Below are 14,570 nucleotides of genomic sequence, written 5' to 3'. Positions count from 1 at the left end.
TTATACTTGTCAAAAGACCCATCAGCCTTCATCTTTCTTTTAAAAATCCATTTGCAGCCTAAAGGCTTACAACCTGGAGGTAACTCTACCAACTCCCAGGTGTGATTCTGTAAGATGGAGTCAATCTCACTTTTGATCACTTCTTTCCATAAAGGACGCTCAGGAGAAGTCACAGCTTCGTGGAAAGTTTGAGGTTCGTTCTCAACCATATAAGTCAAGAAGTCTGGACCAAAAGAATTGGATGTCCTAGCCTTTTTACTCCGTCTGGGCTCATCTAAAACCTTAATTTGATCATCACCTGGATCATAAACATGATCATCATCACTAGCAAGCTCATCAAATTGCTCCAAAGACCTTGGAACCCCTGCATGGGTTCGGCAAGGAAAAATGTCTTCAAAGAAACATGCATTCCTTGACTCCATGATGGTATTCCTGTGTATGTCTGGAATTTCAGACTTATGAACAAGAAACCGATATGCACTACTATTATGTGCATAACCAATGAATATACAATCCACAGATTTCGGGCCTATCCTAACTTGTTAGGGTGTAGAAATCGCCACTATTACAAGACACCCCCACATTTGTAAGAATTTATAAGAAGGCTTAACGCATTTTCATAACTCACACGGGATCTTGTCCACTTCGCTTCAACACAAGTTTCACACTTGTGTTTCGTCAGAACGACCTTGTCGGACTTAAAAACCATGCGAAAAACATGTTTACTGAGAAGAGACCTTGTGACAAGATTCTAACAAATGTCCAAAACATACAGGACTTCGTTCAAGTTAGCTCTTTTCCTGAGGTTAACTTCAGGACCACCTTTCCCTCAACAAATGAGGTAGTAGAGTTTCTCATAAACAACTTCTCACCGTTTGTAACCGGTTTGAAAGTTGTAAATAGCTCCTTCTCGGAGCAGATGTGGCGTGTAGCCCTAGTAAAACTAAAAGCCTCGCTACCACAGTTGTAGCACTTCCCAAAGAACCGAGAACCAGGTTCCCGCGGCTTGTATGCCAGCTTCTTTGCAACACCACCCCTTGGCCCCAGCTAAGAGCCCTTGTTCAGGGGGGGGCTTCTTCCTTATCCCAGAAAATTTGCCATGCTCAATGACATTGGCCTTCACTGAGGAGGTACTCCCTCCTTTCTTTTTATTATCCTCCTCATTACGGAGTCGGATAATCAGGTCTTCTTTGTAGAATTTATACAAAGTTTTAAACAAATCCTTGTGTCACAATGATTATGAAACTCTCAAAATCATATCACAGTAAATACATTCCCAGAATGTCATCAACCGAATTAGGCACCTAAATATATTTGGTACAACCTATCACTCTGAAGCCAATAATCTTACTATTAGGAAACACAAATCCAGTGTTCAATAGTCTACTATTCGGAACTTCATAACATGGCCAGTAGTCTTATCACTAGGAATCACTAATTTCTCAGCATGTGGTCAGTAGACTTTCTACTAGTAGGAATCACAATGTCTTAACCTGTGATCAGTAGTCACTTTACTACTAGGAATCACAACGTCCTGACATAGGGTCAATAGACTCTTTCATTACTAGGAATCATCATGTCTTGACATATGACCAGTAGCCTCTCCACTACTAGGAATCATGATGTCTTGACATGTGATCAGTAATCTGTTCACTACTAGGAACCACAATCTCATAACTGTGTAGCCAGTGGTCTAATACCTCCTAGGAACCACCAGTTTTCTATCTCTGTGATAAGTGATCTTGTACTCACTAGGAACCACCAATTTAAGAATATATTTGAAATTTAAAAATCTAAAAAATATTCACCCACTATAACAGGTTGTCTCATCTTTGCTTTCAAGCAAAGTCACATAGCAATCACAAGGATACCAAACTAATTGCCTCTGATCAAATCAGAGAAATTTTTAATGCAATCTTATAATTTCCTTTAATCATACTTGATCTCTCAAGATCTTTCTTTAAGAATCTCGCGAGGCTAAGGTTGTCAGGTGGAACAACATTTCTGTTTGTCACCTTTTGAAGCCATTTCTGAAACATCACAACAGAATTTCACTTCTGTGATTCCAGAAAATAAACTTAACCCTTAGAAAATCCCTTAGATGGAAATTTAATTCGAAACTAGTCTCACCATTTAACCTAGAATCGAACATGGTCAGGAATATTCCCAGGAAGACTGGAGGGGTCACATCGGTCCCTCTTAAAACCCAGTTAACCTTTTGACAAAACATTCAAGAGCATGTTGACTCCTAGTCCATAGGAAACAATTTAAAAATTAAGATTTCCAGAAGATAAACCAGGTTATAACAAACCGATTCCTAAGCAAATAAAATTTGCTACCAGAATTACACCACTCATAAAAGTTAACTGGTACTCCCGGTACTAAGCCCATTATTTCTGAATAAAATCAAAAATATTTTAGCTAAAGCTAAAATTTGGTTTCCTTTCTCAAAACCAAAACACTTTGGACATAATCAGATTATAACCAAAGACTTTCTCCAAATTTGGTTTTCCAACACTTTGGGAATAAAATGATTAAACCCAAAGACTTTCTCAAACTCCAAAGGTTTGAAACCAAATCCATCTTAGTTGTCATTTCTGAACAAATAAGAACTACTCTTTAGCCAAAGCTAAAACTTTGGTTTCTATCACAGAAAACCAAACCAAGTTCTAAACTTACAAACAATTTAAAAAATTGCTATAACAATTACACGCATATAAAATGCTTCTAACAAAACAAGCAAATAAAACTTGCTACCACAAATTGATAAACAAACCAACTACATCTCAAGCAAAAAACATGCTTCAAACATTTAAATAAAATAGCCAATCCATAAGGATTCTATTTAGTCCAAAAGCCTTTTCACGCTTAGGCATTCCTATTCAACACAAAAGTTAGTAGTCCAAACATTTTTGTTTTTACATCCCAAATACTATTCATTTGGTTCTATATTTGTTTTTCGCATTGGTATCCCTACAAAGAAAGTTAGCAGCAAACCACAATAAAATACAAACAAATAATCTAAAAAATTTAATTATAATAAATAATTGAAACCATCTAGCCAACTATTAATTTTATAAGTAACCAACTAATATAAGGTACCAAAACAAAATACAATTTGTAACTTCAAAATTAAATTATAACTTTAAAATAAAGTTCAATACTCATGAGTCATGAATGAAATTAATTCATAATAAACATTTAAACTAATAACTCCAAATAGATAAGTCAAATTCAAAGTTAATGCACCTAATTAAATAATTCAGATTAATGCACCTAATTAAATAATTCAGATTAATGCACCTAATTAAATAATTCAGATTAATGCACCCAAATAAATAATTTAGATTAATGCACCCAATTAGATAATTTAGATTAATGCACCCAATTAAATAATTCATATTAATGCACACAATTAGATAATTTAGATTAATCATGTACACAATTCATAAAACTCTATAACTCCAAATACATTAAATTATGTAATCTAGCCTAGAAAATAATAAGCATGTAACAAATTGAGACTATAATAGAATTAGCATGTCAAAAATTGCAACATCCATAAATTATATTTTATAACCTTAAAATTCATGCAAATCATGGTAGGGAAATGATGAACCATACGCATAAAACAAGATCATACTAATACAATTAAGTATGCAAATTATAATAAAGCATTCTAATTAAACTAAACAATTAGAGAGTACCATTGCATAATTTACAATTCTTGAAATAGTGAGCAATTCCGCAACAATTCCTAGTAACATTATGCAAAGCTAACCTAATAGTGTATATAAGTCTATTCGATCAATTTCATAGAAAAAATATATAAAATCTGTTTTAAGCTTGTTGTTCAAAATTGTGAAATTAAATAAATAGATTTATGAAGAAATCAAATTATATACCAAGAACATATGCTGATAATTACAATTAAATTTCAATAGAAATACACAAAACAATAAAAGGGTAAAGAGACGAAACCGAAGCCTGCACGGAAGTAGTTTCCTTAAAACAGATTTCGCCGCCTCACGGGTCGAGTGCTTGAGGAAACCCGGCATTTGTCTCCCAGGATACGACGGTCAAAACCAACTACGGCAGAAGCACTATCTGTCTAGCTTAGCGAACAAAACAATGGCAGCACTCTCTCCCAATAGGAACTATCTGGCAAACTGACTTGTAAAATGGAAGCAAAAATTTCTATATTGAAACTTGACAGGAGGGTCTCAATTTATACATGTATAGGGGAGAGAGGAAAAGCCTCCAGCCTTTAAGGCTAGTCATTATAACACCAAGCATCCATAGCCCCTTTCCACAAAAAGAAAAGGATGGATGCCCAAAGGATTCACACCTTTTAGCCAAGAAAAAAGATTTAAATACTCTTTAAAATCCTATTCATGAATCTAACATCATGAAGCAATTTCTTGGCAATTTCTTATTCAAAACCCAATGGTTTTTGGCTCACTTGGACCCAACATAATAAATGGTTAGGACCCACTTTAATATTTAATTAAAGTCACCACACTTTAATATTAAATTAAAGTCCCCAAAAATCATTTTTTCCAACACCTTTTTGCACGTGTTCATAAATTAGGAGGAATTGATCATCTTCCCAACAGTAACCCAACAGCGTTACTAGATTTGGATGACTAATTTGATTTATTCCTAGTTTAAAAATCAATGATAAGTCCTAATTATATACTCTCTTTTTGTTTTGGTTTGCCATCACTCAAAATGTTTGTTCATGTACTATTTTAGTCATGTTTATAGATTTTTATAAGAATTAATGATTACTTTGCCCCTAGTTCTATTAAAGTTGCACTTTGATACTTGTAAAATTAAAATTATACTTTTTTTTACCAGTTTTGTGAAAATTGTACTTTGTTTATGATAATTTACAAAATTTACACCTTGTACAATTTATTTTTAAAACTTAATAAAATATGAATAAAGCTTGGTAGTTCGAGAATACCGTGACTCGATTGCCCCGAATTGAAAAATGACGTCGTCTTTTTTTTTTTTCCCTTTCTTTTTCCTTCTTCCTTCAAACTGATTTCAGAGAAAGAGAGAGACACAAAGAGGCAAGAGAAAAAGAGGAGGAGGAAAGGAGAAGCAAAAAAAGAGAAGGGAAAGCTTGTTTTGATTTTGATTCTCTTAGATCTAGCTCTCATCTTTTTTCTCTCTCTCTCTCTTTCTCTCTCTCTCTCAAATAACGATTACCACACTGCCACCACCAACGATCTAACCACCACCACCAATGATCGACTCTTTCTCTCCGATGTTAGCCCTCACCCTACTCACCTTCTCTAGATTTGGTTCATGATTGGGGTGGGCAATAGTTGAGGTTCTTCTTCTTTTCTTGCAGTATACTTGGCAGGAATTCTTCAAAGAATGTGTACAGATTTGGGTTTATGAAATTCTTTAGATATGGATTTATGAAATTTTGGATATTTAAAGTGTTGAAATTGAAACTACAAGCATGAAAAAAAGTAATGTTTTCAAATATATGGGCCATGTTTGGACCCACACCATTTCCAACCTTCATCTTTCTCTCTGCTCTCTCCCTTGTTCCTCCACTTTCCTTTGCTTTAATGAATGTACCATACAAAGCCATTAAAAAAGTTTCAGATTTTTATTTTGTTTTATTTTTTTTTCTTGGGTTTGTGATGATATGCTTGGAATGTTAAGAAACTTGATTTTGATTTGGTTTCAGAAAGAACAAGAAAGAACAGAGGGAGAAGAGGAAGGAAAAAGAGAGAGGGAAGAAAAAAAAGAAAAAAAGAAAAAAAGAAAAAGAAGTGCCAAAACGACGTCGTTTTGGCACTTTGGGCCATTCGGGGCAGAGATAATTCGAGCTACCTAGCAGCTCTCATAAAATATATAGTGAAAACTAAGAGCAAAACTACTCTTTTTTTTTTCTTTTTTTTTTTTCAATAATTAGAAGAGTAATGACAAATATAAAATGTATATAGGGGTCTTTTAGGAAGTTGCTAAAAAAGTCAACTTTTTGACTTTTCAACTTTTTTAGCTAAAAAAGTTAATTTTTTTTACCCAAAACAACCCAATTTTTTTTGCCAAAAAAGCCACTAAAAAAGTCAAAAAGTCAAAAAGTCAACTTTTTATCAACTTCCCCAAACACCCCATATTTTCAGATAGACCAGTAGTCCATAATAACTAGAAAGTCAAAAAAACCTGACAATTAATAAACCAACTCAAGTTTAACAAGTACTATTAATTACATGTAACCCTATAATGGAGGAGAAATAAACTACTACAAAAGGTATCAAACTTCTTTCTATAGAAGTTAATCTCGCAATCTCACACCACTAACAGTGTTACATAATCAGTAGGCCAAATGTACTAATTTATTTTACAAAGCTATATTACAGTGTAATTTTTACAAACCAGAGGTGTAATATGTAACATTTTATTTTATAGAGGTAAAGTATGAATTTTCACAAAATTACAAGCGCAAAGTGACATGTAGCAATTCAAAAATGATATAGACTTTTTTTTTTTTTTTTTTTTTTTTTTTTTTTTTTTCACAACCCTCAATAAAAAATAAAAAATTAGTTAATCGCAATACATTTACCGTGATGAAGGTTCCGAAAAAAGGGTCCAACCTTTTTCCTTCGCAATTAGCAAAAAGCAAGTTGTATGAATTTTCCTCCAAAATCGAAACGTTTGACTTGGTCTAGTCAATTTGCCAACTCCCCATGACTTTCTATTTTAATTCAGCTGTCCCTACGTGACCAAGGGATGGAATGGCAATGGGGCGACTTTGAACTTGTTTTTGTTTATATCTCAAGATATAAATTTTAAAATGTTTTTTGGTTTTAATTTTTTAAAAAAATTTCAAAATAACTTTTTCTCTCTTACAAATTTAACAACAACTTTTTCTCTTTCATTTTTCATTCTTAATTAGTTTTTCTGTGACACATATCTAAACTAATTTTTTTTTTTATAAATTCTCTCTTCAAATTTTTTTTTTTGAAAATTTATCTCAAAACACAAATCAAACACATCTTTTATCTTTCCGTTCTGTACACGTCTCTGTCCCATATCATATCAAGAAGACAATGGCCTATTTTAGAAATTAAGGCCTCGTTTGGGAACAGACTAATTTAATAACTTTTTGGCTATTTGGCTAAAAAGGTAGGTAAAAAAAACTTGTATGTTTGGGATGACTTTTTGGCTAATTACGAAAAGATGTGCAAAAAGTAGAGAGAAAAGAGTATCTTTGACTTTTTGATATGGGTTGTTGGCTTTTTGGCTAATTTAGTAACTTTTTGGCTAATTGGCTAAAATAGCCTCTTGCCAAACGAGGCCTAAGTTAAAAATTAAATTTTTAATTTTTTTAAAAATATATAAAAAAATAAAAAGATGATGTGATCTAAAAAAATTTAAAAGTAAAAAATTGACTTTTAACCATACAATGGGAATATGTTAATTTTGTAATTTTAGAAATGAGAAAATAAAAATTAAAGATAATGTAATATGTTATAAATGATGACAGTAAAAATATATAAGATGATAAAAAAATTAGTAAAAATAAATATTAACTGTAATATTTTAATGTTTTATTCATTATATTAAAATAAAATTGAGAGTAGGGTAGATAGAATGGAACAAAAAAGTAAACCTTGTCCTCGTCCCACTTTATTGGAACAGAGTACGAGATGCAGATAGGGTTGCAAATGAACAGAGTTATTCATGAACAGGTTCGAGCTCGGTTTGATAAAGGCTCATTTGAACTTGGTTTGTTAAATTTTTATTACGTGTGAACTCGTTTAAAACTTAATAAACAAGTGCAAATAAAGTTGCAAATGAGCTGAGGTTTGCTGAGCTCGAGTTCGAGCTTAGGTGATTTGCTTATTGAGCTCATTTATTGAATTCGAGCTTGGCATGATAAGTAATTGGGCTCGAACTCGACTCGGCTCGTTAATATTTTTTTAAATATTATTTAAATAAAAAAATTATTTAATATATAAAGAATGTATTTATACTTTATATATATATATATATTTATATATTATTTAATATATATATTATATAATTTAAATAAAGATAAATAAGTCTAATATTCGAGCTCGAATTCGACGCGTTTATAAAACGAATTGAGTCGAGCCGAACCGAGCCGTTAACGAGTCGAGCTGAGCATATTTGTGAACAGTTCGATTCATTTGCAGCCCTAAGTGCAAATATTGTAAAGCTTGGTTTGTTTAACATTTACTTAAATAATATAAATAAATGTATAAAAAAGTGTATGAAACATCAAAATGATATCCCGTGTTTATGAAATTTTGTTCATAAAGGGAATATGGCCGAAACACCCTATTCAAAACTCTTTCTAATAAACAAGTTCAACGAAGTGGTAGGTTGGGAGACTAAAATATGACAAGAGAAGGGTGGACTCCAGTGCTACGAAGAAAAAGGATAGGTGTGCGAGGTCAACAATCATGGACTAAAGGAATGTTTACAATATTTGTGGATGATTTACCAAATTCCATGGATCCAAAGAGATTGTTTTCCATGTTTGGTAAGTTTGGAGTTGTCAAAGACGTCTTCATTCTGGCAAAGAGAAGACAAGGTACAGGAACAAGATTTGGCTTTGTGAGGTATGACTGTCGGGTAGCAGCAGATGTGGCAATTCAGAAGGCGGATGGGTTGTGTTGTGATAATAAGACTTTGAAGGTAAAGCTAGCAGATTATCAAAAAAAGGAGCGCAAGGTGGGGGAAGAACCTAGTAAAGGGGAAGAACCCAGTAAAGGGAAGGACCGGATGGTGAGAGGGAATCAGAAGGTATTCCTTCAAACAGGAGTGCAGATTCAAGGAAGGAGATCCTATGCAGAAGCTGTGCAAAATGGTACTGATTTGTAATTAAAGCAAGAGAGGTTGGAAATGGATGGTTGTATGAAAGCTTGTTGGTGAGCCTTAAAGCATATCTGTCCTTTGACGAGTTTAAAGCTGAGGTAGAGGAAAGGATAAAAGGGGTTAGAGTTAGAAGATGGGGTGGCAAGTTAGTTGTCTTAACCTTTCATTCCAAGTAACAAATGAAGGAGGACAGGTTACATATGGATGAGTGGATTACTCAGTGGACTGACTCCATAACAGAGTGGGGAAAAGAGAAGGTCATTGCATCTGAACGATGAGTCTGGATTACTTGTATGGGAGTACCTCTAAATTTATGGAGTTCTAATACATTTAGAGATATTGGAAGCTTATGGGGGGATGTGGTGCAATTAGACGATGCCATTACCAATTCTTGCTCCTTTGAGTATGGAAGGGTTAGGATTGTGACATCTAGAGTGGAGTTCATTAATGCAGTGGTCTTGCTGGATTGCAGTAGATTAAAGTATCCAGTTCGAGTTTGTGAGGATTATCCATTATTTGATATGTCTAATCTTTGTAGACGTGAGGTACGTGAAGAGTCTCTTGCCTCTAATTCACAGAGTGTTGGCGGTGAACAACAATTACTAAGTGCTGGTAGAAGCAAGGAAGATGAGGATGGTAGGAATGCAAGTAATGAGGAGGTGGCAAAGGATGATGCGGATGTGGCAAAATATGATGTGGTGGCAACAGATGAAGAGAACAAGGTGGACAGTGGGCAAATGGAAATAGATGGAGTTAATGAGGAGTTGGTAGTTTCGGTGGTAAATGAAACAGAGTGCGATCTAGGAAATATAAAAGGTAATGAAGGAGGAAATATGGAAGGTCTGGAGCTGTTGGAGAGCCCAAGAAGAAGGCGCCAGATGAAATTCAAAATGTGGTGGGCTATGGTCGCTCAACTAGACTTATGAGAAGTTTTGGTGAATCAAACTGTATTGGGCCTACTATCAATCTTCATGTAGTACTAAAAGGAATCCAGGCTGGGACAGTCGTGGCTGGGCCCATTGGGGTGGATTCGGATTTAAGTGAGTGTGCCGTCTAATCTCAAAATGGCCCATTACTGGGGCTAAAATCAGCCCAGGTTCGAAGTAAGGGACAAGGTACTGTAATAGCTTCAAGAAGAGGTGTGTCTGATAATAAGAGTAAGAAAAAAGGTTCTGAAATGCGAAGAAGAGTAAAGCAAAGTAGAAGCCATATGATTCACAAAGGAGTTTTGCCCAGTAATAGTTTTCGAAATGGTGCAATTTTTAGAGTAGCTGCGGTGGCAATGTTAGCGTCAATTTCACAAAGTAATAATTCGAGGAGGAGGAGGAAGATTCGAGATGAGGCTTATGTTACACTACAAGTTGGGAATGTAGTTGGTATGGAATGCCAAGACAAAGAGCAGGAGGTTGTAAACATAATTATTATGCTTGAAATGAAGGACAGAGAAAGAGCGGAGGAGGCCGAGGTGGCTGCCTAAGCCACTGGGTAGTCTCAGGTGGTCAGGTAAAGGTCAAATATTTCTTGATGAAGATCACAACATGGAATGTAAGGGGTCTGAGAAAACCAGAGAAGAGGAGAAGCATTAAGAAACTAGTTAGAGATAAAAAAAATTGAGGTGCTACTACTTCAAGAAACAAAGAGAATCTATGTTGATGATAGGTTCATAAAGTCTTTGTGGCCAGTAGAGGATGTGGGTTTTTTGTAGGTGGGTGCAGAAGGAAGTGCAGGTGGTCTTCTGTGTTTGTGGAATCATGAGGTATTTGAGCTTAAAGAATGCTGCAGTAATAGAGGATTTATCTTAATGGCAAGTATTATCAATAATTCTTTTGAGTGTGTAATTGTTAATGTTTATGCACCAAATGATGTCTTTGGTCGAAGAATGCTTTGGGAATCATTGTCAAAATTGAGAGGAGCTTTCACAGCACCCTGGTGTATTGGTGGTGACTTTAATGAGATAAGGTTCATGAGTGAAAGGAAAGGGTGCATTAGAAGGGACAGGGAGATGAAAGACTTTAATGCTTTCATTGATAGCATGGAGTTACACGATTTACCAATGTTAGGAAGGTTATTTACATGGTGTAATGATGTGGAGGGAGAGCGGTGGAGCAAGTTAGATAGATTTCTTTTGGATACTGGTTGGTTTGAGAAATTCCCTTTTAAACAGTGGGGATTGAATAGAAGCATTTTGGATCATTGTCCAGTTATTATTATGAATGATGACAGGGACTGGGGCCCTAGACCATTTAGGTGTATCAAGGCATGGAGCACTTATCCAAATTTTGTGGTTGAAGTTAAAAACGCCTGGGATAGCCATCAAGTAAGTGGGTGGGCTAGTTTCAGGATTATGAAAAAGCTAGAGTATTTGCACAGTCAACTAAGAAGGTGGAATAGGGAAACGTTTGGAAATATGGAGGAAAATTTGAAAAAAAGCTGAGGGTGAATTACATGAGTGGGGTTTAAAGGCAGAAGTTAGAGGCTTGCAAGAGTTTGAAAAAAGGTGCAGAAGAGAGGTTCAGTGTTTAGTTTGGGATTTGAAAAGGAAAACAGAGAGTATGTGGCATCAAAAATCTAGGTTGTTATGGGCTGAAAAATGGCGATAAGAACACAAGGTTTTTTCATATTATGGCTAGTAAAAGACAAAGGAAAAATATGCTTGATTCTGTGTCCATGAATGGGACCTTGGTTGATAGACCAGATTTTGTTAAACAGGAAATAGTGAACTTTTTTTCAAAATCTGTTTTCAGAGGAGTGGGTGGACAAACCTAAATTAGGAGGCGTGACTGCTAAAATAAGCCCCCAAGCTGCAAGTATGTTGGAGGCAGACTTTACAGAGGAAGAGATCTGGGCTGCTGTGAAGGAGTGTGATGGGAATAAGGCCCCTGGGCTTGTTGGATTCAACCTAGCTTGTTTCCAAAAGTGTTGGGATATTATGAAAGCTGAGGTTATTCAAGTGATGAAGGAATTTCACTTAAATGGGAAGCTAGCTAAAGGTGTTAATAGCTCATTTATTTCACTTATTCCAAAGAAGGATTGCCCCATTGGGTTGTCTGATTTCAGGCCTATAAATTTGGTAAGCTCAGTATATAAAATTCTTGCCAAAGTATTATAAAAAAGAATGCGACAGGTTCTACCAGACACTATTAGTGAAGTGCAATTAGGTTTTTTGAGTGGTCGATGTATATTCGATGGGATTTTAATTGCTAATGAGGTTGTAGACTGGTAGAAGAAGACTAAGAAGAAAGGTATCGTCCTTAAATTGGATTTCGAAAAGGCGTATGATTCAGTCAATTGGGGGTTCTTGTGCTCCATGATGTCTAATGTTGGGTTTGGTGTCAAGTGGGTGGGTCGGATAAAATCATGTATTTCAACAGCAAGAATTTCTATGTTAGTCAATGGGTCCCTAACTTCAGAGTTCTCTCCTCATAAAGGTTTGAGGCAAGGTGATCCCCTATCACCTTTCCTTTTTAACTTGGTGGCAGAGGGTCTCAACATTTTAATAGAAAGAGCAAAAGAGATTGGGCTGATAAAAGGAGCTGTTGTGGGTCATAGTGATTTGAAGTTGTCTCATCTTCAGTTCGTGGATGACACAATTATTTTCTGTGAAACAAATTGGGAGGAAATCATTACAATAAAGAGAATTTTGAGATGTTTTGAAATAATGTCTGGGTTGAAGATTAATTTTCATAAAAGTAAAGTTTGTGGAATTGGTGTTGAGGATGATTTGGTGAAGGCCTTTGCTAAAAAGTTGAATTGTTTAACTCAGAAGTTGCCTTTGAATTATTTAGGTTTGCCTTTAGGTGCAAATCCAAGGAGAAAGAAAATGTGGCAGCCATTGGTTGATAAATTTAAGAAGAGACTTCCTCTATGGAAAAAGAAATGCTTATCATTTGCAGGTAGACTTACCCTGATTAAGTCTTTTTTATCAGGTTTGTCGGTTTATTTCATGTCTATATTTAAGATGCCAGTGGGTGTTGCCAAACTGTTAGATAGAATTCAATCCACTTTTGTGTGGGGTGGTGATGAGGTGAAGAGAAAAGTGCACCTTGTAAAGTGGGAGGAGGTGTGCAAAAATAAAAGTCAAGGTGGGCTTGGTGTGAGGAAGCTCAATGAATTCAATGAGTGTTTGTTAATCAAATGGTGGTGGAAGTATGGCTTTGAGGATAAAGCATTATGGAAACAAGTGCTGTGTAGCAAATATGGTCAGTTTGGTGGTAGATGGAGTCCCTTGGCAGTGGAGTCAGGGGGGCGTGTAGACCGCCCCGAACTCGCTCCGCGCGCGAAGGCGCGAATTGGGTTCTAGCTACTACATTTCGGACTCCTGTCACGGTTCTGAATCTAATCTCACAAAGTGCAATGTAAGACTGATAAATCACCAAAGAGTCCAAATCTGACAAATCGTTTTGGAAAATCGATTTTAAACAAGAAGTGCCAAACATGGACTGCTTTGCCAGATTTTAGAGTTGCCACCTAAATATTTTATTTTGAGAAATTTAAGAAACCCTGACTCGTGCCAAAGGCCACGTGTCTGTCATCACCAAAGTTGCCTCGGCTCAGGAACTTGGGTACGAGAGGGGAAGGTCCTGAAATGAGCACCCCCACTCGCCCGATTAAAGGATCGGCCTCTACTAACATGATATGTTGTTTTTGAAAACACATGTGTTTTTATTCCGATTTATTGGCTAACTTACTATGTGACGCGCACAGCACACAACTATAGACTCAATCGCAAAAATTGGAACAAAACATCTCATGTTTGTTTTTTGAAAGATGGTTTGGAAGTGCTACTCGCAAGTAGGCTAAAAAGCGGATTTGCCACCCTCAAGTGGGCTTAGAAAAACATGATTTTGCCACTCTCAAGTGGGCTTAAAACGCATATTTTGATGAATTGTTCCAATTCAAGTAATGAAGACTTCATCCACAAGCATTCATGCAATTATAGCAGTTAAGCAAATAGCCTCATGGCAAGCATGCTATCATGGCAGTCATTTACACACATGCAAGGATGCTAAAGCGTAAACACTCACAGTGTACTCCGAGCCAAAACAGAAGTTAGTTAGAAATCAATGCATGATCCTAGCTATGTTAAGATGCCTAATGCAACGCATGCAAAAATGCAAAAAAAATAAACTCGGCTATCTAAGATGGCATATGAATGCTTGTTACGACCCAAACCCGCCCCTGTAGGTCTAGCATCATAACCGGCCAGTAATCCATGGATTACCAAAGGCCTCTGAATACTTTAACAAATAATAAGGGGCTGCGGAAGCAATATATAATATAAACAGGGTCCAATGAGCTGTGATGACGTACATGGAACAGAACATTTCAAAAACTTATTTATATACATAACATGCTAGTCAAAACATACCAATATTTACAAAGTGTACATCCCAAGATCTGACTTTACAAAACATTTACAAGACTAGCATGAACACAAAATAGCCATAGGACTTGACTTCGAGTAGAACCTCTTCGGGAGGCGCGAGGGTTGGCTGACAAAAACCATGGCATAGGCCGTCAACTCTAGGCCTGGTCACGAGCTTGCTCACCTACATACATAATATAAACAGTGAGCTAAAACCCGGTGAATAATAACAGAGTAAAGGGGTTTAACGAATGATGTCCACCACAGAGTTAAAAATCAGGTTCTTATCAAAACAGATTCATATACTTGTTCATAATCATTTCCATATTCAGGT

At 35.8% G+C, this 14,570-nt stretch overlaps 1 pseudogene; it reads right to left on the bottom strand.

The window, feature by feature from the left end:
* Window positions 1-14,570, bottom strand: part of LOC145789137 (putative serine/threonine-protein kinase PIX13) — an 81,148-nt pseudogene that overhangs the window by 11,752 nt on the left and 54,826 nt on the right.

Source organism: Camellia sinensis, chromosome 6 (genome assembly GCF_055761805.1).
Source record: "Camellia sinensis isolate YWXY chromosome 6, ASM5576180v1, whole genome shotgun sequence".
Taxonomy (NCBI): domain Eukaryota; kingdom Viridiplantae; phylum Streptophyta; class Magnoliopsida; order Ericales; family Theaceae; genus Camellia; species Camellia sinensis.
The sequence above is the reverse complement of the archived record's forward strand: the minus strand, read 5'-3'. Positions and strand labels throughout refer to the sequence as shown.